At 41.1% G+C, this 27,765-nt stretch overlaps 1 long non-coding RNA gene across 1 annotated transcript in view; it reads left to right on the top strand.

Annotated features, from left to right (window-relative positions):
- LOC120401853 overlaps positions 1-27,765 on the top strand; it is a 51,404-nt gene that overhangs the window by 6,955 nt on the left and 16,684 nt on the right. The window contains exons 2-3 of the long non-coding RNA XR_005596785.1: positions 2,307-2,384; positions 4,745-4,903. This is a non-coding gene — a long non-coding RNA (uncharacterized LOC120401853). The remainder of the gene's footprint in view (positions 1-2,306; positions 2,385-4,744; positions 4,904-27,765) is intronic.

Genomic DNA, 27,765 nt, shown 5'->3' with positions numbered 1-27,765 from the left:
CCTTGGCCAGTGGAAAGTTATCAGTATTACTCTGGCCTTCTCTCAGTGTATTTTCTGGACCACCTTTCCTAGGAAAGGAAAGGCACAGAGGAGATCCTGTGGCCATCTGTGTGATAAGGCATCTGTCCCCAGGGATCTGGGTCTGTCTCCCTGGTGAAGTATTTTGGTCTCTTCACATTCATTTGATTCGTGAACAGGTTGGCTGAAGGGAGACCGAATGTGTACACAATTAAATAAAAAACCTCCTGATTCAGGCACCACTCGGAGTTGTTGACCATGTGCCTGCTGAGCCAGTCCACCTTTTGGTTCAAGTCCCCTTTTATGTGGATCGCTCTGAGAGAAAGGAGAAACTGCTCTGTCCACCATCATTGTTTCCATTGCTTCCACATGTGGTCCTGGGATCCTCATTCCTCCTGGATTGTTCACACATGCAACTGTAGTCGTGTTGTCAGACTGAACCAGGAAATGGCTCCCCTTCTAGACAGGTCTGGAACTGTCACAGAGCCAGTTTGACCTCTTTCAGCTCTAGAATTTACATGTTGTGAGCTCTTTCTTCTGTGCTCCAGAGGCCTTGATCCATTCAGGTCCCAGATGTGTTCCCCTGCCTTTCGGGCTGGTATCGGTTGTGAGAACTAAGGAGTCTGGAGGGCATATGGACATGCCTCTGCAGATGTTGCTTTGGGCAGGCCACAATTTTAGGGAGCTGAGCACCTGCATCAGGGCCCATACTTGATCCTTCATGCATTCCGGGGAGTGATCCCACACCCTTAGGATGAAGGCTTGAAGATGCCTTACGTGTGATTGTGCCCATGGAGTGATCCCTATACAAAGCACCAGGGCCTAGCAGTTGAAGACATAGCCCTATGGTAGGCCTCCTGAAGCTCCAGAACACAGTGATAATATCCTGGATTATCTGAAACCTTTCCCGTGATGGGTAAATCATTGTAGTCGAGGTGTCTGTGTCTACTCCCAGGTGAGTTATTCTGGTCCATGGAATCAAGGAACTTTTCCTGGCATCGATTATGTAGCCATGTGCCTGCAGGAGATTTAGCATTTGAGTCATGACTCTGTGTGTTGCAACCTGGGATGGAGCTCTGAACAGGATGTTATTTAGGAATGGGTACAAGTGGGTACACTGCGACATGAAAAACTGGCTATGATCACCATCATCACCTGTGTAAAGACCCTGGGGGTGGAAGACAGGCCAAACGGGAGTGTTAGGTACTCTTGGAATTATTAATAATAGTTGAAATTATTAATATTGATATTAATATTGATATGGGAATCCACCAAACACTAATTTAGCCATAAATTCCTTTATTAAATCCAAAGGCCAAATGGTATTTATACAATTGCTCTGAACATGCCTAAAAAGCCTAACTAATAAGCAATTTACTACACCCATTACAGTAATAAAATATTTATAAACATTTGATCAAGATACTTATAAATGGACTAAACCCAGCAGTGCTTAAAACCCATGTTGGTTGGCTCCAATGTGGTCAGGCAAGTATTAGCAATGAACTTTTTAGAGTTTACTTTTTATACCCTTTAACAAACAAGTGACATCATTGCCAATGACTGACTTCAGCTAAAAACCAATGCAAGACAGTTCACCCTTATTTTCAATCTTAATCCAGATAAGATTTACAACCTTCTTTCTTCACAAGGCCTTTCCTCCCCTCCTTCATGCTGCTCAACTGTTTTCCAGTGCTGGATTAACATAGGCTTTGGCTACACTTGCACTTCAGCGCGCTGGCAGCAGCGCTGCGCAGCGCAGCGCTTTGCGAGCGTAAGTTAGATCAAGCCAGCCACTGGAGAGAGAGAGGCTCCCCGCCACCTCTCCTCCTCCCCTGAATGTGGCGGACAGCGCTGCGCTGCCGCGCCTCAGGGCTGGGGGCTTTGCCACTGGCAGGCAGCAGCGCCCGCGGCGCTCTGCAGGAGAGGTGTGTTTTTCCTGCTGCAGCGCTGCAAATTTGCAAGTGTAGCCAAGGCCTAAGTCTTTAAAACTGGTGTATGGGTTGGGGAAGGGCCATGTTGGCTCATTTTAAGACAGATTCTCTTTTTGTCTTATTTAAAATCATCTGCAGTCACCCTTACCAGTCAGAGGTCTTCTTTTTAGAAACTTTCCCTTATCTCATTAATTATTTTTTGAAATAGACGTCAACCCTACATCATTTCTTCTGTCCTTAGAACTTACTATATTCAAGGCCTTCCTTCTACTTTCTAGTCAGGGCCTTTCTTTACAACACATATATATTTTCTTAGCCAAACTTTAACTCTTAAATTTCATATTTATCCTACAGGTACTGATAGTGCTTCCCGCTGCAAGCAAATCTCAGAAGTCTGTGGTGGCAATATGGAAGTAAGATGGGAATATGGAGGTAAGCATCTGCCAGATCCACTGAAGTCAGGAAGTCCCTTTGCAACAGGGATGACACTACAGAGGTCAGAGTCTCAATCCAAAATCTCATTTTCTTCATACAGTTTAACCTGTTGAGGTCAAGAATGGCTCTGATTGCTCCTGTGCATTTCTGAACAACAGATGGAGTCTGAACTTTTCTTCAGAGGGAACACTGTCTATCACTCCCATATCCAGAGATATTTCATACTGGATAAGATCTCACTTGCTGATAATGTTGCATATGGGAGACCAGATGAAGAATGGAGTGGGGTCTGCATGACACATCCCCCGTGGTACAACCTAGATTATGGAATCACTGAGTCCCCTTAAATTCTTCAGCCAGGACTGTGTCTCACAGTGCTATGCTAGTGACAAGCAGCAACCCCCTCCTGGTGCTGTGATCACTCAGCCATCAACATGTTCATGCACACAACCCAGTTGAGTTGCATGAATGCTCTCTAAGTAACACATGAAGTATTCACCGGGAGACTCCAGCCAATTCCCCCAGCCCCCAAGCCTTGGCCCACAGTGACATCTTATACTGCTCAAAACATTTTCTTGAACAGTGAAAGCTCATTAATTAGTTCACTCCTTCGTAAAAGGATAGGAGACATGCACCAGTCTTTGTAATCTGAGAGATTCCCCAAGCACTTTAGACAAGCTCACCGGTAGCACTTTAGACAAGCTCACTGGTAAGGATAAAACATTAAAATAGGTTTATTAACTACAATAAAGATTTTAAGTGATTATAAGTGTTAGGCACAGAGGTCAAAGTTGATTACATAAGAAATAAAAATAGAATCACAGTCTAAATTCTAAACTTTAACAGACTAAGCAAGGTTTGATTTCTAACCCCACTGGATGTTCCAGGCAGTTTACAGTTCTTAATATACAGGCTGAATTCTCTTCTCAGCCTGGGACCAATATCTCTATTTCAAAGTCTTTGTCTTCCAAACAATCTTCCAGGTGTTGAGATGGGGGAGGAGAGAGGCCAAGTGGTGATGTCACTGTCCCTCTTTTATACTTTATTCCAGCTGCTAGAAAGTTCCTTGCTGTGTCACAGGAGTTATACTGCCCCTATCGTGTACATGCCCTCTGAGGAATCTCTGGGAGGGCCATTAGGAGAGTGGATTATTCTTAATGGGCCATCAGAGCCTGTCTGGCCAATCTATGTAAATCTGTCTTGTCAGTATTAGTTGCTCCTTTGTTGTCAGTGAAAGGCTAGCTGTGGGCATTTCCCACTTACCATAAGGCATGTATGACAGGTTCCCTCAGGGTCTCCCAGGCAGAAAACCCACAGGTAACCAGGTTTCTTAGAATCATCTGGCTAGCCAGGCAGGTAGGTAGACCACTCTTCCCAAAATGGGACCTACTGCTTGTGTTGAGAACCTTGACAAGCAGTTTCTTTGACTTCAGTGTCAGAATTCTACGTGTCCATCAAAACTTGCTCTCTGACAGCCATCATGTCCACTGGGCAAGGGTCGGAGCTGGCAGCCTTAGCTATGCAGGAGCCTTACTGCATGTTCCATGAAGACAAGCAGTGCTTAGAACTCCAAAATAATTTCTTCTTAAGGTGAACTCTTCCTTCCATGCTTCCCAAGAGGTTTTTCTTCCCTCATTCTGCCTAAGACCACAACATCTGACTGAAAAGATGTGGCACACCTTTGAAAATCTACCTCAAACATACAGTATCCGTGAGATGGTCACGAGTCCTGTTCTTGTCCTGCCATCCAAAATGCCAAGCACTTGGACTTTCCAGGTCCTCCATTGCTAGATGGTCTAGGCTATGTATTATGGAGGGTTACAAGACATCCAAGATCCCTGCTCCAGAAGGGATCAAAGTGTACTTTGAGATCCCTAGCAAACTTGTGGACAGAGCAAGCAAGTGCATCCAGATCCATGATATGCAAAGCAGCCTCTTGGTCAACAGCTAATGCCTTAATTAAGCACTGTCTGTCATCTGAAGAGATCTCCTTTGGCAGGAAGGTGCTACAGGCAGCAGCCAAGAAATAATATTGCCCTTTGCACAGTTCTTTCAAAGGGGGGGGGCAGTACTTTCTTTCTCTTTGTCCTGCTCACTTCTTCCATAACTCTCTCTACATCTGTTCATTGCTCACTACTTCCCAGACATCTAGAATTGTGGGAAATGCTAGTTTGCACAGCAGAAAATTTCTTACCGATAATTTCCTTTCTGCTAGTTCTACTCACTCTAGATGGCTATAAGCCAAAGGTCCGCTATTAAGTGGGATCATTATCATGTGGCTGTTTCATGCATTGTGTATAGTTACTTCATTAACTCTGGAGTATTTACTAATAATAATGTCACAAGTTTTTCCACAGTTTTTCAATAACCCACCTGGTAGCAACTGGCAGTAAAAGGGGCATGGCCAGGGCACATGATGCCAAATCCTTGATCTGCCTCTGTGAGCTGCAGAGTGGATGGGAGCAGCCAGATGTCTAGAATGTTGGGAGATGCTGCTAGCAGAATGGAAATTATTGGTAAGAAATTTTCCTTTATGCTGCTCTAACTTGTTTTTATAGATCATGTTTACAATATTTTACTACCACTTGGTATTTAACTGAATAATGTTCTGCTACTTGTCAATATATGGGAATAGAGTTTATGTACATGCTTACATAATTATGATGTTCAGCTTACCAATATTTCATCAAATATCAAAATACTTAATTTATAATCACATCAAATTTAGTGCCAAGAACTAAACAAAATTGTTTCTGGAATACTTCAGATGCAGTTCTTATTTTCTTCTCTAAAAAACTACGAATTTTCTCACAGTTAAAGATATTAAGCTTCTCAAAATAAAGCTTCAATAATATAAACCTAATTTAATGCTTTCATGACAATAAGAGCCTGAAGTTATTATACCCTAGAGTTTAAAAGCATATGTCATACAACTGGGTATCTCATCTGACAGTTCATCACTTTTTTGACTGCATATTTGCTATGTGTAGGTCCTGATATGATGCCCATTAAAGTAAACGGAAAGACTGCCATTGACTTCAGTGGACATTGGTGTAGGCCTGCAGCAGGCAGACTAACACAATTGTCTCTTCTTTTTGCTTGGTTATAGACTTTTGTATAATTGCGTGCACAGTATGCTACTTCCTTTAATTGACCCTAGCATATGTGAGAGAAAGGGCCTTATCCTACCCATTGGCTATCAATCTGTTTCTCTTATATGGACCTTGTCATCATGGCAGTTGCACATTGGGTTCTGAGGATGGTCAGAGCAGTGCAGAAGTGGGCATGGAGTAGCTCCACAGAAGCTGAGTGGTTGAAACACTCAGGGCCGCTGAAAGCGGGTTTGGGCTCTGGTGAAAAAATTTTTTCGGGCCTTCCAGCTAAGGGCAGACCTGCTAAACAGGGCCGACGAAGCCGGGGAAGCCGGGCCCCGTTAATTTGTGCTGGCTCCCCACCCCCCCCAGTGGCCCTGGAACACTTGGAGTTGCTGAAGTGGGCTTGAAGCTGATGTGAGATCCTGGGCCTGACCGAGGTCCTGTCAGAACTGTCAGCTTGTAGTTTGGTTTGGCCTGTGTGTTCTGTTTAAGGTTCTTTAGGACCAACTTTCAGAGCCATTCCTCCCTGTATCATCCTTAAAGTTGTTGGTGTGGCATAATAAAGTGATCATGACAGGGTTAACTGAATTACCCGGAATGTTATGAGATGGAGCCATACTCCACCCTTCCCTTACTTCCTGCTTTAGTTAGTGGGAGTTCTCCCCACCACAACTCTGTTACCATTCAGTTAAGTAATGCAGCAGTTTCTCAGCCAGAAGCCCTGATTTTTGTTGAACTGAGCAGTCCCTTTACAAAAAGTGGACACACAGACTCCTCCCCTGGGTACGTAACCCGACAGCCACAACAACACTATACAGGTGTCCATTAGAGTGGAAGCACCCATTCAGGATTCCAGCTGTACTCTGGAGCTGAGGGTTAACACTAAAGCAGATAGCTGTATCCAGCTCCATGCTCAAGAGCTCATTGGGGTCAATGTGTATAAATTGGGATAGTTGTACCCAACCCTTGATTCTTCACATGGCATTAGAAGGGCCCTAGCACGTCTAGCACAGCTCTAATTTCAGATTTGCATGCTAATTGTAGGAAGCACGAGGCCCTGGGTTACATAAACTCGTGTGCATAAAATTTGAGATGTAATGTGACCTAATGATGCCTTTATTTGAATGTGGGATCATGATCAAAAAATGCACCTTACTTGTTCTCTCTTATTGTATATAATTTCTCAATCCAAGAAAATTTAGTGTAACCACCACAAAACCATCCCCCAAATTTATATTGTGTTAATATAACATTCTGGATGACCTTATACCAGGACAACTGTCAGAAAAATCAAAATTATATATTTTCCACATTAACCTTAACTTTGCCACCCTGAACTTGTTTTAAAGCATCAGATATGATACAAAATAGTACATTTGCACAAATGGGCTGTGAGAACAATAACTTTGGATTTCCTGACTTTGTGTTCATGTAAAATCTCAATCATAATGTCGCACGGACATAGCTTTTTCATTTACTTTTACCTATCTGATGACAATGTCCACAACTGACCCTCTTATTGGCTGAATGTTGATATATTGGTCTTTTATTTTGACAGCTATCTCTTTCTCCCCTAGCGGTTGATTCTTTAGGACTTCAGTACTTTCCAGGTTGCCTAAACTGCCCTTTAATTTACCACTTCTAAGGGGATAACCATTGTGAAGATGGCTCTCTTATCCCTAATAAAAGCCATAATAATGTGCTCAGGATGAATTATCTCTCCATTACTGTTCCTTTCAAACTAGATGCCATATAGTACGCTTGATATAAATGTGTAGCTTTTATTGGAATTGCATGCCCCAGATTGAGGACAGTATATGACCCATTTGGCCTTGTCCTTTCCTGCTCCCTTTGATTTCAAAGGGAGCAGGATCGTGTCATTAGCTTGTATAGCTGACATACCATAGAAAGGGAGACAGGTACTACAGCAATTCTGAAGGTGGTGTCAAAGCTATTGTATTTTTTTTATTGAATCAGTTGAAAAGACTCTACTTATTATTCGAGGAGGTCTGAACAGATTAGAAGTTATGCTTGAGATGGGCACTTGTCACTACTGAAAATAGCTGTGGAGTTTCCAGGGAATCTACTCAGCTATGTCACATCTGTGTTAAAAAGAAACAAACCTCAACTGTGCTGAAGAACTTTGATAACTTTAACAAAGCCAGTTCAGTCTGACTGCCTGGTTTATCAGTTTCAAAGGTACAGAGCTCTTTTTCCAGATGTAAATAAGGCTTCTGGATATGAGAAGTTAACATGCTCATTCACACTTGTACCCAGAACTCAAAGAAATAATGAAAATGCTAAAGGATATCTCTCAGGGTGTGGCAGGGATGTGTGTGGTGGTAGGCACAATGCAAATATTTTTCACTCCTGAATTCTAAATTTAGAACTAGCGGTGCAATAGTGCTCGTGAGTGTGGCATACTGGGGGCCTTACTCTTCACTGCTTTGCACCTTGGGTTGCCATTCACACCAGTGCAAAGTGGCTGCAACATGCTCCTAAAACAGAATGACAATGTCTTAGATTATCTTTGCAAAGGTGTCTGTGGTGACCCAAGGTGCAAGGAAGTGGAGAATTGGACCCTCTGTGTTATTGTTTAGGCATAATCAGTAGGCTGAGATCCAGATGAGGAAATTTTCTCTATATGTTGTAACTCTACTACACAACCCACTCAGCAGCTGCTCTGTCTAATTGTTGTTTTGTTGTTTTCTTTTGCCAAAATCTTTACCTTGTGGCTGTTTGAAAGAGCATCTTTACAACTAACAACTAAAAAGGCTTTTTTAAAATGTGTAATTGCTACTTATGAAAAATGCCATATGAACAGCATTTGACTTCAAAGAAATGAGTGGTCACAGAATGGGAGCTCTGGTTCAAGCTCACTCATGCCGCTCTTATCTTCTCCTAATATGTCCCCACCCTGACATGAAAGAACCATCTCTAGTGGTGTGAGGCTATTAGGTCAATTTGTGTGATGGTTCAGTCCATGTCCTGTCAAGCGAGACTATCAACAAGGCTTCTAAATTGACTTACTGTTTGAGACATGTAGCACCAATTCATTTCATATAGGTCCCTGTCACAGATGGGACTTCCCTGTAGCACTCCTTGCAGGGCTCAGAATGGTGCTGCAGGCACTCCTTGCCTTAGTCCATAAGTTTGGCAACCAGCTCAAAGTAAGCTCAGTATAAGTCTCCAAAGAGTTAAATAAAGATAACAAAGCTCAGAATTTGTCTGTCTGCACCTTTCAACAAAAAAACAAAACTCAAAGGCAAGTGTTTAGTTGCAGTGCTTGAGGGAAAGGCCCTGACCTGGCCTTGGGGGAACATCTCCTCAGTCTCAGTCTCACCCTGCCCCACCCCTGAGAAGAAGCAGACAAGCCTTCTTAACTGGCCTGTTGGCTGCTGATTGGACAATGTCTTCTCCTGGCCCTTTTAGGCCTCTTGAGGACTACATTTTGTTGGTAGGCCAGTCTGAGTAGTTTTCCTTGAATGAGGTGGTGTCAGGCTGCTGATGCCTCCAGTAAGGGCAGAGTAGGCCTGATGATCCTGTCACAGTCCCCACAAAGCATCAGATAGATGGCAATCACATTAATTAGATCATGGGGCCAGATTCTCTCCTAGTGGTGATGAAATTCCACTGACATTGATTAGTAGTAGTAGTACTGCAGTAGTGTTCTGAAGGTCCAGTCAGGATCAGAGCCCCATTGTGCTAGTGTATACATAGGGTCCACAGACCCAGCTCTAAAGAATTTTCAATGTAATTTGAAGCAAGACAACAAGTGAATGGATAACATACGGAGTAGGATGGGTTAAAGGTAATAAGATCACAGTTACATAGGTTAGCTGTGTGTACAACTTGATTAATCTGAATCATCTGAAAATTCTTAAAAATATCATCAGCCATCTCCAACAGTCCTCAACGTAGCCATTGCAGATGGTACATTTCTTGTAGGGTTTACACCAGAGGTGGGTTTAGAGGAGTATTTGAAGGAAGGGGAGCAGTGGCCTTATAGATTAGTCTAGGAAAGGCATTCCATAAGAAATTAGTGGACTGTTAACCACTAGGTCTGAATTCATCCCACAGAATAGAGTAGTTAGATCACTAGTCCATATCACTGCCCATAAAGAATTTATTTTTAGCAGCATTTTGTTCTATCTAATTTTGAATGTGCCTAAAAACATGCTTCCTCCACCTACTTTGGGAGATACTTTGCAAGCTAACATTAATTTCATTCTATTGCTCCTAGTTGAACCCTCTTTTCTTATACTACCTAAAATAATCAATCTCCTTCTGTGATCTTTACATCCTTCAATATTTGTAGACTCTTATCGCTTTTAATCACTGCCAGCCTGAGCCAGATCTGAACTGATGACCTAGAGGTGAAAAGCTCTGTCTTCCATTACTGACCCCAAGAGAAATAGATTGCCCTTCCCCACCCCCTTTTCATCTAAAGAAAATTATTTTTCTGTACAGGCTCTTTTTCTTCCATGATTGCTCTCTTTGTCAAGAGCTTTTGTAGTGATATTCTCATGGTCCAATCCTGAATGATGCACTGATCACCTGCATCAAAGACAATGAGAGCTGAAGTAGCTGAACTGCCTGCAGCATTGGATACTTACTCACCAACATGTTCTTTAGGATAGAGATAGGCTAGATAACAGTGTAAATAATAACTCTCATTTCTCTTGCGGTAGAGACATTTTAAATGGAAGACTCACAAACTGGAATTTTAGTGGTGAGCGTTTCTGTGTTATTTTGGTTGATAATAGCTTTTCCTTAATTCTGAGAATTGATCTTTAATATGTGACTGGGCAAATGTGGTTCTATGTATCAGCAAAGCAAAGGAAACTGAAAACTAGAGCTCGCAGGGAATTCTTTGGGACAAAATATTTTTTGTTGGAAAATGCTAGTTTGTCAAAACCAAGACTCTTTGTGGGAAAGGGTAGGTGTAGATGAATTACCCATTTTGAAAAAAAATGGAAAAAAAAAGTTGCAGACATGTCAAAATGTCCTGGTTTGACAATTTCACAATGAAAAGTTCTGTTTTTCAGTTTGAAATGACTTTATTTGGACATTTATTATTTTAGAATAAATAACAGTAAAAATGATCACAACTGAATCAAAACATTTTGATTGACTTGATCTGATAATGTGGGTGGACTTTTGGTTTGTGAAAATGTTCATCTCTCAGCTTTTCATCCTGATTGGGGATGGGGAAAAAAATTAAATCTCAAAAATTCTCATAGGACAATAAAACTGTTTACTTCCTAGCTCTACTGAAACCATCATGGCAGGATGGGGGTGGAGCATGGGGAGAGAGATAATTGGTGCATCTTCGTCCCATTTAAGTGATACAAGACATCATGGAGTTTGCATTTGGGGGACTCACTGGGAGAAAGGCAGCTGGGATATCAGAGATGTCTGCCAGAGATGGAACTTATATACTTGTTCCTGGGAGCAAGTGCAAGGGTTAAAAGGAAAAAAAAATCTTTCTTGAAAACCCAGTATAAAACAAGAGAACAACACATGCATGCCAATCGGCATTGCTGGGAGAACAAACTCAGTTAATGAAGGTTACAAACCTAATGGAATGTTGAGAATGAAATCCAGATTTCCTATTGGTTACTCAGCTGGGCTTTGACAGCTAAGACAAGACCAGTACTTGGACCAGAACTCCATAGCCATGCAAAAATATAATGTTAACTTTGCAACACATAGGATAATTGTACAAAATTAAGCATGTCAGTAATACTTTTCATCTTAAAGCTCTTTATTAACATAATGAAGTCACAATTGATATGCTGTAGTCTGCAAACCCTTACTTACACAAGTGGATGTTACTCAAATGAATTCACATTGCTCATACAAATAAGCCTTACAAACAAGTCAGTGGGACTATTCACATGAGTAAGGATTGTTATTGTGAGTAAGCATTTGCTGGATCAGACTGCAATTTAGGTTGGAATTTTCTTTGAGTTAATGATTCCTCCAGCTAGTTGTTAACTGCCAGGAATTACCTTCCTCTGTGTTCATTATTGCTTAATAATGGCTCTGAGATACTCCTTTCCCAAGTTTGGTTCATCATTTTTCTTTAATAATTCCTCCCAGGAGTGGATGAACTATTGGAGAAACTGCCCCCTCCTCCCTTACTAGCTCTGGATATTTAGAAACAAATGTTTTAGGAGTCATATCACATGAGAATACATTCTTTGGGCAGGCATTTGGATCATAAAGACATAGCAGGTTGCAAAAATATTCATTGATGTTTTGATGTGAACTCAGAAAACATCTGGCTGAACCAAGGAAAAATATTAGAATTTAAGAAACCACAGAGGATCAATTTTTCAGTACATGGTGTAGATTTGCATCTTCATAGAGGTTCATACAGAACCCAAGTTTGCGTGTGTAATCAGCTAATTGTGATTCCAGCTACCTAACTCATGCATGCAAATACAGCCTTTGTCTACGCAAAGTTGTGTATGTGCCACAGGTTTAGTGGCCCCTTTTTAAAATTTGGCTATAATAGTATATAAAGGGATCTCTTATGATAGAGGATTAATGAGATTTGTCAGCTTTCCATATGAATAGATATTAATGTCTGCATCACATTGTGTACTAAACTGTGTGACCTGCAAAATATCTGTACTAGTTGAGATTAGTTTTCATACATTTTAACTAGTTTGTGGCAGGGACTATGTCTTTTTGTGTGTATACAGATAATAGTACATGCACATTTATTCATATTTAATTCAAGCTCTAGGTTCGGTCTGAACTGACTTACCTTGATGAAGGAATACATACTGCACATACAAGTAAAATTCTCATTGTCCTACAGCTGTGTTCATACTTTGCATGATGAATTCCATGAAGCAATATTGAGAACCTGTATAAAAAAAGACATTTCCTTCCTGCAGGAGAGGTAGAGTTTTAAGACTGTTGTTTGAAACCAATATATAAGCCTGCATGATATGTTATAACAGGGGTCAGCAACCTTTCCGAAGTGGTGTGCCGAGTCTTCATTTATTCACTCTAATTTAAGGTTTCGTGTGCCAGTAATACATTTTAATGTTTTTAGAAGGGCTCTTTCTATAAGTCTATAATATATAACTAAACTATTGTTGTATGTAAAGTAAATAAGGTTTTAAAAATGTTTAAGAAGCTTCATTTAAAATTAAATTAAAATGCAGAGCCCCCCAGACCTGTGGCCAGGACCCGGGCAGTGTGAGTGCCACTGAAAATCAGCTCGTGTGCTGCCTTCGGCACACGTGCCATAGGTTGCCTACCCCTGTGTTATAACAATACTGTACCACATACATTTGCATGTGAAACTATGTCAGGATAAAGCGCACACTTCTAGACGCCTTCTCATGACAAACTCACTATGATAATATGTTTCATGAAGCAAATCAGCATAAAAGGCTTACAAAAGGCCATTAAGTCACATTACTAGAGTTCTCAATTCTTAGCCTCATGCATATGTACTGGAATATGCATAATTTGCATTCAGTCAGTGAAAACCAGTGGTAAAAGGACTTGCAGGTAAAACAGTAAAAACTGAAACAAGAGAAAGGATCCATGTAATTGCATTTTGCATCTATGTTGTCTTCATCAATCATCATCCAGACAAATCACACAGGGACATAGACACTCAATCTGCAAGGAGGCTATGTCTTACTGTAACAGGGTGACCTGCCCCTTTAAGAGCCAGACTCTTTGGGCCAGTCAGCTCTGTTCCATTAGCCCAACTCTATTACACCTGTGCAGAGTTGATTTTAAGAGGAAAGAAGCCCAGCAGTAGGGTGCTGGCTGGAGAGGAGAGCACAAGGCAGGCAGAAGCCTGTAGGCAGAAAGACCTGCAAGTGGCTTCCCTGAAACGAGCAGGGTGGGATGCAAACATGCCCAGGATGGGCTGGAGTGCGAGACTGAGCAGAGCCTGGGAAGGGCTGAAAAGCTGTGTCCAGAGTAGAATTCTGAAGACAGGTATCCTACAGGTGGGGTTGTGTCTACTTGAGGCTGGGATGAAAGACACCCTTGTGTTTATTTTGAACTTTGTTAATAAACTAAACTGAAGCACAGGTGGACTGGATCAGATCCCTCTTGAAGGGCGTAGTCCATCCCATGACACTTAAATGTGTTAAAAAATAGTCAGATGGAATACAATATGCAGAGTGATTATCTCTGCCCCTTGCTCTAACAAAATCTGGTTACAAAACTAACCAACCTGTAACTGATATGACTAAATGTAGAGATTTTAATTTCAATATTTGTCTCTAAATAATTAGAGCCTGATTTCCTGGAGGATAGGTCCATCAATGGCTATTAGCCAGATGGGGACGGATGGTGTCCCTAGACTCTGTTTTCCAGAAGCTGAGAATGGGTGACAGGGGATATATCACTTGGTGATTACTTGTTCTGTTCATTCCCTCTGAAGCACCTGGCATTGTCCACTGTCAGAAGACAGGATACTGGTCTAGATGGACCTTTGGTTTGACCCAGTATGGCTGTTCTTATGCTGAAAGTCTGGTTTTGCAGTGCTGGTGCCAATAGAGAATTAAGTCACTTTGAAGGAACATCATACTTCACTTAAGTTCTTTGGAGGCACTTCATCAGTTCTATTATTTTTACACGAGACAGCAACACTGCATTCCAATTTCATCTCATTCCTGTCCAAATCATATATATCAGGAGACTGGAGATATGAAATGGATACCAAAAACTTGTGCTGCTCATTGCAGTGGAAGTATGGTACTGCTGATATTTTAACACTATTTAAGATCTTCCTTTTCACAAATACTTATTTTAATCAAATCTCAGACAATGGACAACCTTTATTGTACACGTTCCTCCAAAGACTGGGGGACTGATTTAGATCTCCATTTACACTGGTTCTATGCCAATTTACTGTCAATAACTTCAGTCGTGTTACTGATTTACAGAGGTGTAAATGAGTACAGGATCAAGACTTCTAAATGTCAGTTCAGGTCCAAATTTCACAACGGTCTCATCTTTAGAAAGAGTCAAACAAAGGGTGCAGCCCTGCCAGCTTGCAGGATTGAATTCTGAAACTGAAGCCGAACAGCATTGAACATTAACATTTTGTCACTAAAATCTAGTCTGAATTGTAATTTTCTGGCTTGGACCCATTTCTGGTTGTAATAATAATGCTATTTCCTCGGCAGGTGCCAAATTGAGATTACTGCTACTGATTGGCTAAGAATGGCATACACAGCTAGTCTGTTCCAAGACATCCTATATTTCTTATTTCATTTCATCCCCACTCACATATTTATCTGAAGCACCTGTGTGCCTTGTCTTTTAGGCCCAGATGCAGGACAACACTGAAGCATGTTCTTAACTTGAAGCCTGAGCTTAACTCAGATTGACTTCAGTTAGATGCTGCCCTGAACTAGGGATGCTTTCCTGAATCAGGGCCTTAGTCAGTCAGTAATTCTAGGCAAGGTCTGTCTCACTATGTTTGCAAAGCATTTACAGTAAAAGGGTCCCAATTTAGCTGAGGCTTCTAGGCAGTACTGCAATATAAATTTTAATAATTAATACATTTTGGTTATATAAACCCTTTTTGGACACTTCCAAAGATTGGATTCTGAGAACTGACGAGGAAAATCCTAGGACCCAGTGACTACAGGTGTCAAATACTTAACGTTAGAAAATATATCATTTAAGAAGTTGAGAATTCCAGCTTCTTACAAAAGAAACAACATGTACCTTGCCTGATGAGCATCTCTGGGCTACCTTGAAGGTCAAGTACTTTAAGACTTGGACATTTCAAGCTGCTGTCCCATTTAAGTTCCAAATCATTAGTGAAGCAAATAGAAACTTTAATGTACGCATAGTCAATGGGGAGGAAAAATTCCATAGCATAATATGTCTAGGGATAGAAAGAGCTACAGCATAGAAACACATTTTTAATTCATCATTCCTTACCTTAAAAAAAAAAACCCACCCCAAAACTGACATGCTTGCAAAAACTAGGTCTGAATTCCCAGTGGGAAGAATGAGCAACAGCAAGAGTGAATGCTGGGAGAGAAGAATGTGATTGTATTAGGCTCCATCACAATGGGAGGTAAACCCAAATCATTTATAAAAGGTAAATGCTGGCAGAACACAGGGAGCCCAGAGCACCACACTGCAGGTGTGATTTATGAGGGTAGAGACTGGCTATAAATCAAACCCTTTTGTTTTAAATAGTACTGCTTCAATGCAGAGGATCAATTTACATGCAGAGGGAATGATGAAAAAATCCAATACATTGCATCCAAAGAATATTAGAGAATCAGATTGACTATCAGTGGCACATTCACACAATAGATATCTGCATGATTTAATGAATGCTACCAGCTTCGATACACAGTGTCATAGTCTAGCAACTCAAGTACGTTTTAAAACATTTTTTTTTAATATATGTTATGGAGCAGTCCTTAGAATTGCTGTACTTATGATCAGGAAATTTTTGGCTAGATTGCTGAATAGGTGGAGGTGCACTTGTATGTCATCAAGGGCAGAATTTGGCTTTATCATCACTAGGTTTTCTCAAGTTATAAGTTTAATACACCTCTACCTCAATATAATGTGACCAGATAAAACACAAATTCGGATATAACATGGTAAAGCAGTGCTCTGGGGGGGCGGGGCTGTGCACTCTGGTGGGGGGCGGGGCTGCGCACTCTGGTGGATCAAAGCAAGTTCGATATAACGCAGTTTCACCTATAACATGGTAAGATTTTTTGGCTCCCGAGGACAGCGTTATATCAAGGTAGAGGTGTATTTAGAAGCCTAATCCCAGGGTGATGGGTGGATAAAACAATTAATTGCATGGAAAACTACTGGGACATAGGCATATAGAAAACATTTGCATATTAAGAGGAAAACATATCCCTAGATGGAAAGGGAAAGTCTGTCATGGTCTGTGTCCATTTTCAGTTAAATATGGAAAATGTTGTATGATTATCTAATAGAGATTTTAAAGGTAACAGATTAAGAGCAAAATCATCTCTTTTGACCAGCACCAGATTTTGCGGTGCTGATATTCACTATATATTTTTGCACTCATTTTGCATGCATGGAACAAGTGCAGAATATATACCCCTGACCCACCGGCATTTTTATTTCTTTGCCTATCTCTAAATTTTGATTATTATTGATGGAAACATTTTTTCATTGGTGTGTGTGTGTGTGTACGGTGAACTTGATGTTTATCAGCATTTACTGATCAAAATCTAATCCTTCCAAACCTACTTACGGATAAGTGAGCACCTTCTCTGTAACCTAGGGTCCAACCCATTTTGCAGTGTTTAGGACACTCAGGTGCTATCATTTCTTATACGTGAATGACTTCAGTTTCCAAAATGCAAATGTTACATGAAGACAAGGAAATTTTCAGGATCTTTTTGAGGGTCTGATATAGAGACAACCAAGAGAGTCCTCTGTTCATAACTACAGATTTCAGCTAAGGCCAAAGGCATTAATATCAATTGCCTGTATGGAAACAGTATCAACAATGCAATCAAAAAGTGATTTGTTTTTATTATTCTAAAACTTTTATAGTGCTATACATTTACTAGGCACTGTATAAACATAGATGAGACATGTTCCTGGCCCAGAAGAGCCTACAATCTAAATAAGACACATACAAGACAAAGGTGTCAGAACGTCAGTTCAAGTGAGAGGACTCAGGTGTCGTTCATTATTTGAAACTAACTGTATTTCAAGTTGATAACAACCCTTTACTAATAAAGGTCAAGGATGTATGAATATTAAGAATGGCAGCACAGAACTCACACCTCACGGAGGAAGGAGTTAAAGTGGCCTTTGTTCCCTCCCAATCCTAGGCTGCTCTGGGGCCCCAAGGTTAATTTTGATAGCCCTGAGAAGTTTAGCTATGGCAGCTTCCCGAGGCTGCAGTGCTGTGTAGACGCTCCATAGCACTGCATGCCCGTGACCCCCCACTTCTGATGCACCCCTTCCACCTCCAGCTCCCAGGCACACCACCTATGCAAAGACTAGTGAGGGTGTCCTCGAAAGGCAGTCTGATGTCTGCTCCCCAGAGCCTTCTATAGAGGAATCCTCCTCCACTCCAGAACCAGGGCTTGTCTGGCCCCTTTATGGCAACCTGGAACAGGAATGAGGATTTCACTTAAGAATTTTAAATTACGTGAGAATGTTACAACAGGAGAGGTGGAAAAAATACTAGAAAAGAAAAAGCAACAAAAGCATTTACATGTCTCTAACGACCCATTAATTATATAGAAAAGGCACAAATATTTTGCATAGAAAAAACATGAAGGCTGTCCACACGAAGTCTGCAAATGTCCTGTTTGGAGAGAAGAGATTGTGAGCATGTCTGAGCATTTTGTGTACACGATATTTTTATATTGCGTTAAATATTGACTTTTTCTGATACACTTGGGTGAAAAATAATTTTTGGAATGTATTTACAAAGAGGTGGACAGTGAGGACTGAAGGCTGATAATTTTGACTGATGTAGTGCCTTGGGGAGAAGAAATCTGAACACTGAGTGTAGAGAAGACTGTGAGAGAAGAGAGGTAATAATGGGTTTCATCATCCAGACACAGGTGATGGAATAAGAAGTAATTTCCCTCCTCAAACGGAGGCTGTAGGAGAGGCGAAAGCATGTACTGTTCTTATGGGAGGCAGTATATTGGCATTTTGGTGACCTGAGGAGTGCTAGTCTAGATTACAGTGGAGACCTGCAGTTTTTTCCTGTTGCAGGGCTGCTGTGTTGAATGCTGAATACAAATCTCTTGTGTTCTGTGACTGATGAAGAAAATGCCCCATATTTTATACTAATGACAATTTTAATCTCAGCTGGACAGTGCATGCGGCAGCCTTCTTCAAAATATCTAGTACTCTGCTTATGAATATGTAATGATCAGTGGTAGCACATATACACAGACACTATGCAGGTTGTATAGCAAATAGAACTCATGAGCTTTGGTTCCAAAGCCATAACCTCCTACAGGATCAGATTCACTAGATCAGCTGCTGAGTGGAACCAATCAACATGTGCACAGACCTGATAGTCTGTGCGGTAGCAGGGAGTGACTCATGTACATGCAAGCCAGTTTACTACGCATGCTAGATTTTATTCATCTGCAGTGTTATGCACTGCCTATCAGAGATTAGAATCTGTTCTAAAGAGTAATCGTCTTCTAAGATTTTACTCCACTTTCCTGTGTTTAGAATTAGATTTCCTACTTAATCCACACTTGGACCCTGATTCAGCAAAGCACATTAGTGTGTGCATAGGGCCAACCCTATTCAGCAGAGCACTTTAACAGGTGCTCTCTCTTTAAGCACATGCTTCAGTCCCACAGAAATGGGGGTGAAAGTTAAACATGTGTCTATGTGCTTTATGGAATTGGGGCCCAAATCAATGCACTATGTGGGCTGTGCAGCAGTCTGACTGCATGAATTACAGTGTGATATGTTTTCATCTGTATTAGGAAAGGGTCTAGTACATAGTGGGCATTACTGGAAACTACTTCTACTACTAACTAGATAAAATAGATAGCAGGGGATTTTAGGGACCTTTGCTAAGCTACCATTACAGTTCTAAGTAGACATAAATTAAACAGAAACAATTTCTGAATACTGGAGTTATTAAAAAAGCAAATATTTGGAAGCTTGAAAATTCAGCGTTAATGTTGAAGTATACAGACCAGAAACAGCACCATCTCATACCCCCTGTATGCTGAAAAACCCAGTCTACTTTTTCTATTCTCCAAAATGTACACTGAGGGGAATGTCTCACAAATTGCAGCTTCTTGACGTGACTTGGCTACCTCACCATAAAATAGGTGAATGACCTCTGAATTTCAAACCTTTGTTGATTTAATGTTGACATCCAGGTATCCTCTGTTTTAGAAGTACCTCAATCCAACAATATTGCTTCACGGGATATTAGGAATTAGTGTCCTGGATCAGACTACTGGGCCATTTGGTTTGGTGTCTGTCTTTAAAAGTTGCCAGTAACAGAGGAAGAGCTAAAACATTGTAATGGGCAACTCTGCAATAACATGACAATGGGGAAGTTTCTCCCTAATCCCAGGCTGCTAAATTGAGGCCCTGATGCATGAAGGTTGATATCCCTTATAAAGTGTTATTTTAATCTCGTGTAACTGTGGATGATGTTCTTTTTAATTTCCCATTAGTCCCTTAGGCTTGATGATATCCTGTGGCAGAGTGCCACAGGCCAGTTGCACATTATGTACAAGAGGATTCTCTTCTGCTAGTTTGTAGTGTCTTTTTTAAAGTCATCTTTATTTTTAATTCTTGATTTCCTCAACTGTTTATGATTTGTTTTAAAATCTCAGAAATTAGAGCAATGACATATTAGTTCATCCAACTCACCCTCTGGCAATGCAGGATTTTTTCCTACAGCGTATTCTTTAGTGCTTTTGTAACGCACACACCTCCTGGGCGTGGTGTTCTGTCCCATCTAGTGGCACCGAGACCACTTAGAGAGAGGGAAATAAAATGAGTCTGCTCTACAGCCTTAGCTAACAAGCAGTTGGCTTTTAGCTCATGTGGTAGAAGTTCATGCACTAAGCTCTGGGGGTCCGAGGTTCAATCCCACCTGCTGGTGACCAGGGTCTGTCGGCATTACACTTTATCGTGTTTAGTTTTAAACATCTTAAGAGATAGGGCGTCCACTGCTGCCTTTGCAGAATTATGTCCCCCCAAATCTTAAAGACTAAGATGCTAATCACAGGGTATGTCTGCTTTGGAAGTGGAAGTGTAGGCACAGCAGCATGAGTGGTGGTGGGAGGGACTAGCTGTACAATCCCATCTGAGAAATTAGGTATATATTTTGGTGACTAGCCCCTCCTGCTGCTCATGCCACTGCAGCTACACTTCTATTTTTAGCATACTAGTGCCATCAGAGCTGGCATGGGTTTGCCTGTTCAAGTTGGAAATTACACCTTCCAGCTCCAGCCTAGCTTTGTCTGTGTTCTTTTTGGTCAGAATATTAAGAAAGAACTCCATGTTCTGTTTGTCCATTGCAAATTTTGAAAAATTATGCAGGCATGAGGAAGCAGTTATGCCACATTGATATCTTGGGCCAGAGTCTGCTCTCATTTATACTGGTGTAAATCCAGACGAGCTCCAATATCTTCAGAGGAGATAATTTGCCCTTAGACTGATAAAACTGCACATTTTGGCATAGTTTTCTGAGCTCTGATTACGGCACTATCCTGCCATGTTTGCTGCATTTTCCTAAGTATGTTTTACAAGGGACTTACATTTTCATTATAGCTAAATCTATGTATTATTGAATTATGATTCTTATTACTCATGCTATATCTTCCCTCACAGTTGCCAGTTGTCTTCTTCCAACTGGGCAGACAAAACATTTACCCTACAAGACTGTTAATTCGGCACTATGAATAGGCTGGGAAGCGATACTGTTGGAGTGAAACAGTTGGCACACTCCTCTTTCCCCTCCCCAGTGGCAAAATTGTTCATGACCACAATGCACCTGGTCTCCATTAGCCTGCAGAGCAGAACTCAGAGGTTATTTCTGCATCTGGGTCCCTCACATGGCTGCACAAAGCGCACTACATTTAAACAAGGACAACACCGCCAGTGCACTGAATGTCATACAAAGGCAATGACGGAAGATGAGAGACCTCTCCTGCCACATTGCACTGTTCCATAAACAAAACAGAGTTCTCAGTTGATGCAGCTTCTAAACTTTTTGCACAGTTGGTACAATTAGGAGTATAAACTGTGGATTGCACAGCTATCTGTCAGGCTGGTTGATGAAGTGACCTAGTAATAGTTTTGCTTTTCCTCAATTCAATGGCTTCCTGTTTTTCTGCATCAAACTAATGCTTTCTTGGCCTCATCTTCAAGCTTGATCCGACCTACTTCTCATCTTGCTGCCCTACTTTCCCCCCTTTGTGTCCTTCTCCACTTTCAGATTTGTGCCTTTTGCCATGCTGCCTCTATGTATGGAACAGTCTCCATCCAGGAATCTTTTCTACATTTTCACACCAATAATTCTGCACACCTTGGCTTTTCTCAACTTTTGTTTTCTGTCTTGTCTTTGATATCTTGTATTAGAAGTAGAGCCAAATGAAACTTTTTACACAAGTTTTTGGCCAGAAATGCAGATTTGGAGCACCAAAGAATTGTGTGAATTCATATCCATTTCACCAAATCGCATTTTTGAAAAAAAAATCAGTGTTTTTTGTTTTGACGTTTTCAAAATGACTTTTGGTTTAGAAATTTCCTTCACTTTTATTTAAAAATGACTGAAATGAAAACAAAATGTTTAACTTCACATAAAAATGAATTTTACTTTTTAATTTGTTGAAAAATTTGAAAGAAATTGGTTTTGGGTTTACCCCAAATGTATTTTCTGTTTTTCCAGAATCACCAGCAAAATGAAAAATCCATTACTTGCCCAGCTTTAATTATAGCATTTTTAGGGTTAGAGAACATGGTGTTTGGGATTTAAAGTACACATAAATTTACAGTGCTATATACAGAAAGTGGTTTTTAATAACGACCATATTTTGCAAGCTGCTGAAGCCCCCTGAAAACCAAAACAGAGGAATTTAAATATTTGATTTTGAAAGCTCTGAGGGCAGTAGCTAGATCAGATACTTAAAAGCATCATTCACAGTCAAAATAATTTCAGCAATTCTTTCCAGGTAGCAAAAGCATACACATATTGCAATAGTTGCAGAAGCACTTGTGTGATTCTGGAAGAAAAATGTAAACTGGGTGGCAATTCTGGGTAACTTTTTTTTTTAATTCTCTAAGCAGAGACTTTTTAGAAACCATGTAAATGATTATTTGTTCTTAGGTGATAATGTCGCTGTCATGGGATACACCCACTGGTGGGACACCCTCTGGTGACTGCATCTGGGGATTAGCTCTGCCCGGTCTGATGCCCCCTTCTTTCAGTTGCTCATGACACAGCCTCTCTTGCTCTTTAGCTGATTGCAGTGCTTCCTTTTCGTGGATTGGCCCTCCAATCAGGTCACTATATAGTTTTCTCTTTCTGGAATAACAGGGTCTCAGCAGATCAGCTGTGCCTTTTGAGGCAGTCTTCCCATTCAAGACTGTGCCTCTTTCCCAATGGCCAGTAGGGAACCTGGGCCCTCACACTACTCTGAGTTCCAGTCCAGAGACCTTACAATTAGTAGCCAAGGTCTGCACCATTTCAATCCTTGCCGCTATTTCCCTGGGCTTCTTTCTACTCCACACTCCGCAAGCTTTCTTCTCCACCACCCCTCTGTGTAAACCCCTTCCCTCAGGGTCAGGATTCCAAGGCTTCTGCTCCCCCCTGGATTTCCTCCTTCTCGTCTCACTAGGCCCAGTGAATTACTGCAGCACCCCTCTGCTCTCCCTTCCTGGCTTTATACAAGCCCCTGCCTACTCCAGCCCAGAGGGGCTTCATCTTCAATTAGGGCTTGTCAATCAAGCCTAAGTATCCCCTCAGGTGCAGCCTACTAGGTTAATTAGCCTCTCCTGAGCCACCTTAACCCCATTAGGAGTGGTATGGGGTAAACCTCCCATCACAGTCCCACATACAGCCATTATGCAAGTATGATACAATACAAAGTTATTTAAAATGTTTTTTTTTTTGTTTTTTTAAAAAGGTTTAGTGCAGGAGTGAACACAAGACCCAAAACGTTAACAGTGACTCAGTGGAATCTACCAAGTTGCCTCTAGTTACGATTCGGTTGCCTCTGGTTATAACTCCAGTCTGCTAAAAATATGGCCTTGGGGCAGTTTTCGCTTTTGTGTTGCTATCAGGGGAAACTCAGCAGTTTCATTGAGTTACTGTTTGAGTCTGGGGCCTTGTTTGACCCTGAAAGTCAAACTGAAACTCGAGTTGAGGGTTTGTGAACAAACTTGGGTTGAAACTGAAGAAAAGCTTTCCATGAACCACCGTAAACTGAAACCACTTTGTTAACCTAGATGGGGCAGCCGATTTCCTTAGCTTAAGTAACGGCATCTGCAACTCGCTGTTGGTACTCAATCAGAATGGCTAGCTGGAGCCTTTAGGCTCAGCCCTGAGTAAAGGGTGATGAATAACTGCATTGCTCCAAAGAAGTCCCTCAAGGGAATTGACTCTTCTTCTGCTCCTGTCTTGTTTCAAATGGGAGAGGAAGAGAGTTGCCTGCCCTTGACAAGGAGTAGCTACTTCCTCCCTCAAAATGTTATGGGTCAGGTACTTTGGCCAGCAGTTAGGAGGACAAACCAGAAACGGGGATCATCTCATCCCCTGCCAGTCGCTATTCCTTCTCCATCCACTTTGTTATGGGATATCCACAGATCAGGGGCGAGGCTTTGGACCAGTCCCACTGTTAACAGTGGGGTAGGCCTAACATGAGGGTAGAGATGGGGGACTTATATCCCTTCCCCACTGCTTGGCCTAGTAAGACAAAGGCACAAATCAGCCCAATACCTTTGCACACACCCATTCCACACACTCATAGTAATTACATGCACGACATGTTTATAACTAGCCATTAATGTGTAGACCTATAGCTATTTATCTTTTGGACAATATGGCAACTCTTTGATTTCAGGACTCTGTGTTCTTGATGCATATACCAAAATCTATAATTGGATCCACAACAGTCATAATACCCAAGAGTTAATTTGGTATTATGTTGTATAGTGATATTCAGGATGCTAATAAGCAAAGACATTTCCATATTTTCCTACTGACTATCATGATATAGAAAATCTCCTTTTTAAGTTTTAGCCACGACTGGGCCTAACGTTTGGATCAGAATTGGAAATTCCACGAAGCTCAGGGATCTCAAAAGCCAACATTTTGGTTTGGCTTCTTATTAAAATAGATTGGCTGCGAAGTTCAGAACGGGCTCTGAACTTATCAACATTTGGGGCTCAGAGCCAGTGATTTGCATCAGGCCCTGGTCTATTTATTTATGTTTTTTGTAGTTATTTTGGACAGGGTTCCTAAATTCTGTGCTTGGACTCCAGACCCACAGGAATGGGGTTAGATACTGTAGGCTAGGCACTGCAAGCTGTGCTAACTGAGAGTAAGCTCTGCTTTGGGTCTGTACATTTAGATCTTTTTGGTTAGCAGTGGATCTGGAATCACCCAAGCTGCCCAATCCTTAAAGTGCAGTCTTCTGTCAGCGCATGCCATGCATAACATTATTTTCTACTTATTAATTTTCCTGTGAAGATACAGGTTTTATTTCTGGTTTCAGCCAAATTGCTGAAAGACAAGTGTTCACATCACAAAAAATACCTGATAACTGGCACTTTTAGCTGGGAGGCCAAGCATTGTATAGGCCTGTGTAGCCTCTCATCTTTAGAAGTGAACCTCCAGGTTAGAGCTCAGGCACATTATTAAGATTATTGCACTGCTACTGCCTGTCCTTTACCTGTTTTGTGCCTAGTTTCCAAAGCCATCCATCTGGAACTTTTAAACAATACTGAAAGTCACTTAAATTGTTTTATTTTTATGGGTATCCTTCAACCTGAAGATTCATAAAGCACTTTTGTCTATCTGCTGTATTCTGTCTGTCTGCAGTGTTCCTTAATCAATCACAGAAATGCAGTCGCTGTTGGGGTGAAATACGACAGCTGTTTAACAGCACACACAAGCCTTATGCCAGGGCTTCTCAAACTGGGGGTCGGGACCCCTCAGGAGGTCCCAAGGTTATTAAATGGGGGGTCCAAAGGTTATTAAATGGGGGTCTCAAGCTGTCAGCCTCCACCCCAAACCCCGCTTTGCCTCCAGTATTTATAATGGTGTTAAATATATAAAAAAGTATTTTTAATTTATTTGTTGGGGGGAGGGGTCACACTCAGAGGCTTGCTATGTGAAAGGGGTCACCAGTACAAAAGTTTGAGAACCACTGCCTTATGCTATGTTTGTCACCACTGCAAGGAAAATCTTAATCACTCTTACAGCACTTCAGGTTTATGACAGCATATATATATATTTTCCAAATCTACGGCAGGTTTTTATTTTTTAGGTCAGCTTCCAAGGCTGTAGAAATACAGAATAACTAGATATACACTTAGTAATTTGCTGTGAACTAGTCATTTTGTCTTTTTGCAACTCACAATAGATGTTTCATGGGAAAGAGGGAACTTTTAGGCATTAGAGGTGGCTGCATTAGTAGCATAAGCCTGAGCAGAGTCCAGTATGTTAAAGTAGTTCCCACTCACTCCCCCGATTGCTATGTACTCACATAGACTGCTACTTGGTTAAGGAAAAACGTGCATTGAGTGCAGTTGGTGCAAAGATGTGCGTCTGCTCTACACAGGAAAAAAAGGAGAAAAGAAAAAACATTCCATCTGTCTGTATTTGAAATCAGCTCGCCAGCCTGTAGTTGGTCGAACCCCACCCAGATGGTGCTGCGCAAATGTATGTTAAAAGATATCTTATATTAGTGTTGTGGGTGTCCAATTTTTTTTGAATGCCATTTAGCCAATGTGCCCAACCTGCTGCACAGAGAAATCGTGACAAAATAAAGATATGCTGAAGAGTTTCTATTTCAAGGGCCAGATCCTGCAAACAGTTCTGGATGTGAGTAACTTTATTTGTGTTTTGTCCTATTGATTTTTTGTAGGTCTATGCATGTGAGTAATGCTACTCCTGTGCAGTGTTTACAAAATTGGGACCAAGTCCATAAAGTTGTACAGAAAAGGGGGAAACGATCTCTTTCACAGAAAGTATTTTCATGCTAGCAAATTTGAGTAGTTACATAAATAACAAGAATCTAAAATAGGTATTAAGCATAGACCTCTGATATAAAATATTTATATTTTAGTAATATACATATTTATAAGAACACAGCAGGGTTGTTTTTTTAAAGCTTTTGATATTTATTGTACTTAACGTCCATAAATGTTAACACATACAACTTACCTTTAAGAGGAAAGGTTCTGCAGTGGGCATTTAACTAGAGTTATACACCTACATGCTGCAGATGGTTTAGTTTTATAAGAGATGAAACTGCATTTGGTGGAACTGATTAAATATAAAAACACCACCATCTGCCATTTATTCTAATATAAAATGGTTTGGGCAGATGCTGACATCTTTCGAGATGATTGATTCATCTCTGACAAGTGAAGATTCTCAGAGGGCTCCAGCTGCCCACTGCTCACACAATACCAGTTTACAAGACTAAACACCAATCACGGCCTTTTGATTTGGATGTAGCAGGTGAACGAAGGGCACTTTAATAACCAGCAGCCTAGAATTCCTAAATATGTTGGCTTGGGTTGTTGTTGTTTTTCCCCCTACACTTCTGGCCCAGATTTAACTGTGAGAAGGTTATGCACACAGTATACGGTATTAAAGTATAGCTACCCCAGCACTGTGAGAACTTGAAGGGTGTCAGTGTTTGGCACAAGCAGTGTCTTTTTTTCAGAAAAAAAAACAGCGGATGCTCACTACATATGTTATGCATTTTAAGATTATTTTTTGCTAAGTGTCCATCAGGGTTCCATTTAAACATCCTGGGGTTAGTGTTTATTAAGTATGACACTTGATGCTTTGTAATAATTTAAATAACATATTATACGTTGTTTTATTTAATAACATAGATTCATAGATTCCAAGGCCAGAAGGGACCATTGTGCTCATCTAGTCTTGCCTCTTATATAACACAAGCCATAGAACTTCCCCCAAAGTAATTCCTAGAGTAGATCTTGCAGAAACATCCAATCTTGATTTAAAAATTGTCAGTGATGGAGAATCCACCGTGACCCTTGGTAAGCTGTTCCAATGGTTAATGACTCTCACTGTTAAAATTTTATATCTACATGATCTCTGTTGAAAATGCTTTATGGTAGCTTGTAACGGTATCATCCTTTAAAAATCTTTGTTTAAAACTTTTTAGGGCATGCTTTGCATGTTATGAAAGAATGCATCTAAAAACACTAAGGACCAGATTATGATACTCTGATTCCCATTGAATAGTAATTTATGTCATGAATAGCCCAACTGAAGTCAATGGGGCTACTCGTGGAGTAACAGCCTGATCCATAGCTCACTTGAAATCAGAGGAAAGATCCCCATTGATTTCAGTGGACTTTGGATCAGACTCTAAGGCTACGTCTATACTACCCGCCTGGGTCGGCGGGTAGCGTTCGACTTCTCGGAGTTCGATATATTGCGTCTCATCTAGACGCGATATATCGAACTCCAGACGCGCTCCCGTCGACTCCGGAACTCCACCACCGTGAACGGCGGAGTCAACGGGGGAGCCGCGGACTTCGATCCCGCGGCG

The sequence above is a fragment of the Mauremys reevesii genome, linkage group 3 (genome assembly GCF_016161935.1).
Source record: "Mauremys reevesii isolate NIE-2019 linkage group 3, ASM1616193v1, whole genome shotgun sequence".
Taxonomy (NCBI): Eukaryota; Metazoa; Chordata; order Testudines; family Geoemydidae; genus Mauremys; species Mauremys reevesii.
The sequence above is the reverse complement of the archived record's forward strand: the minus strand, read 5'-3'. Positions and strand labels throughout refer to the sequence as shown.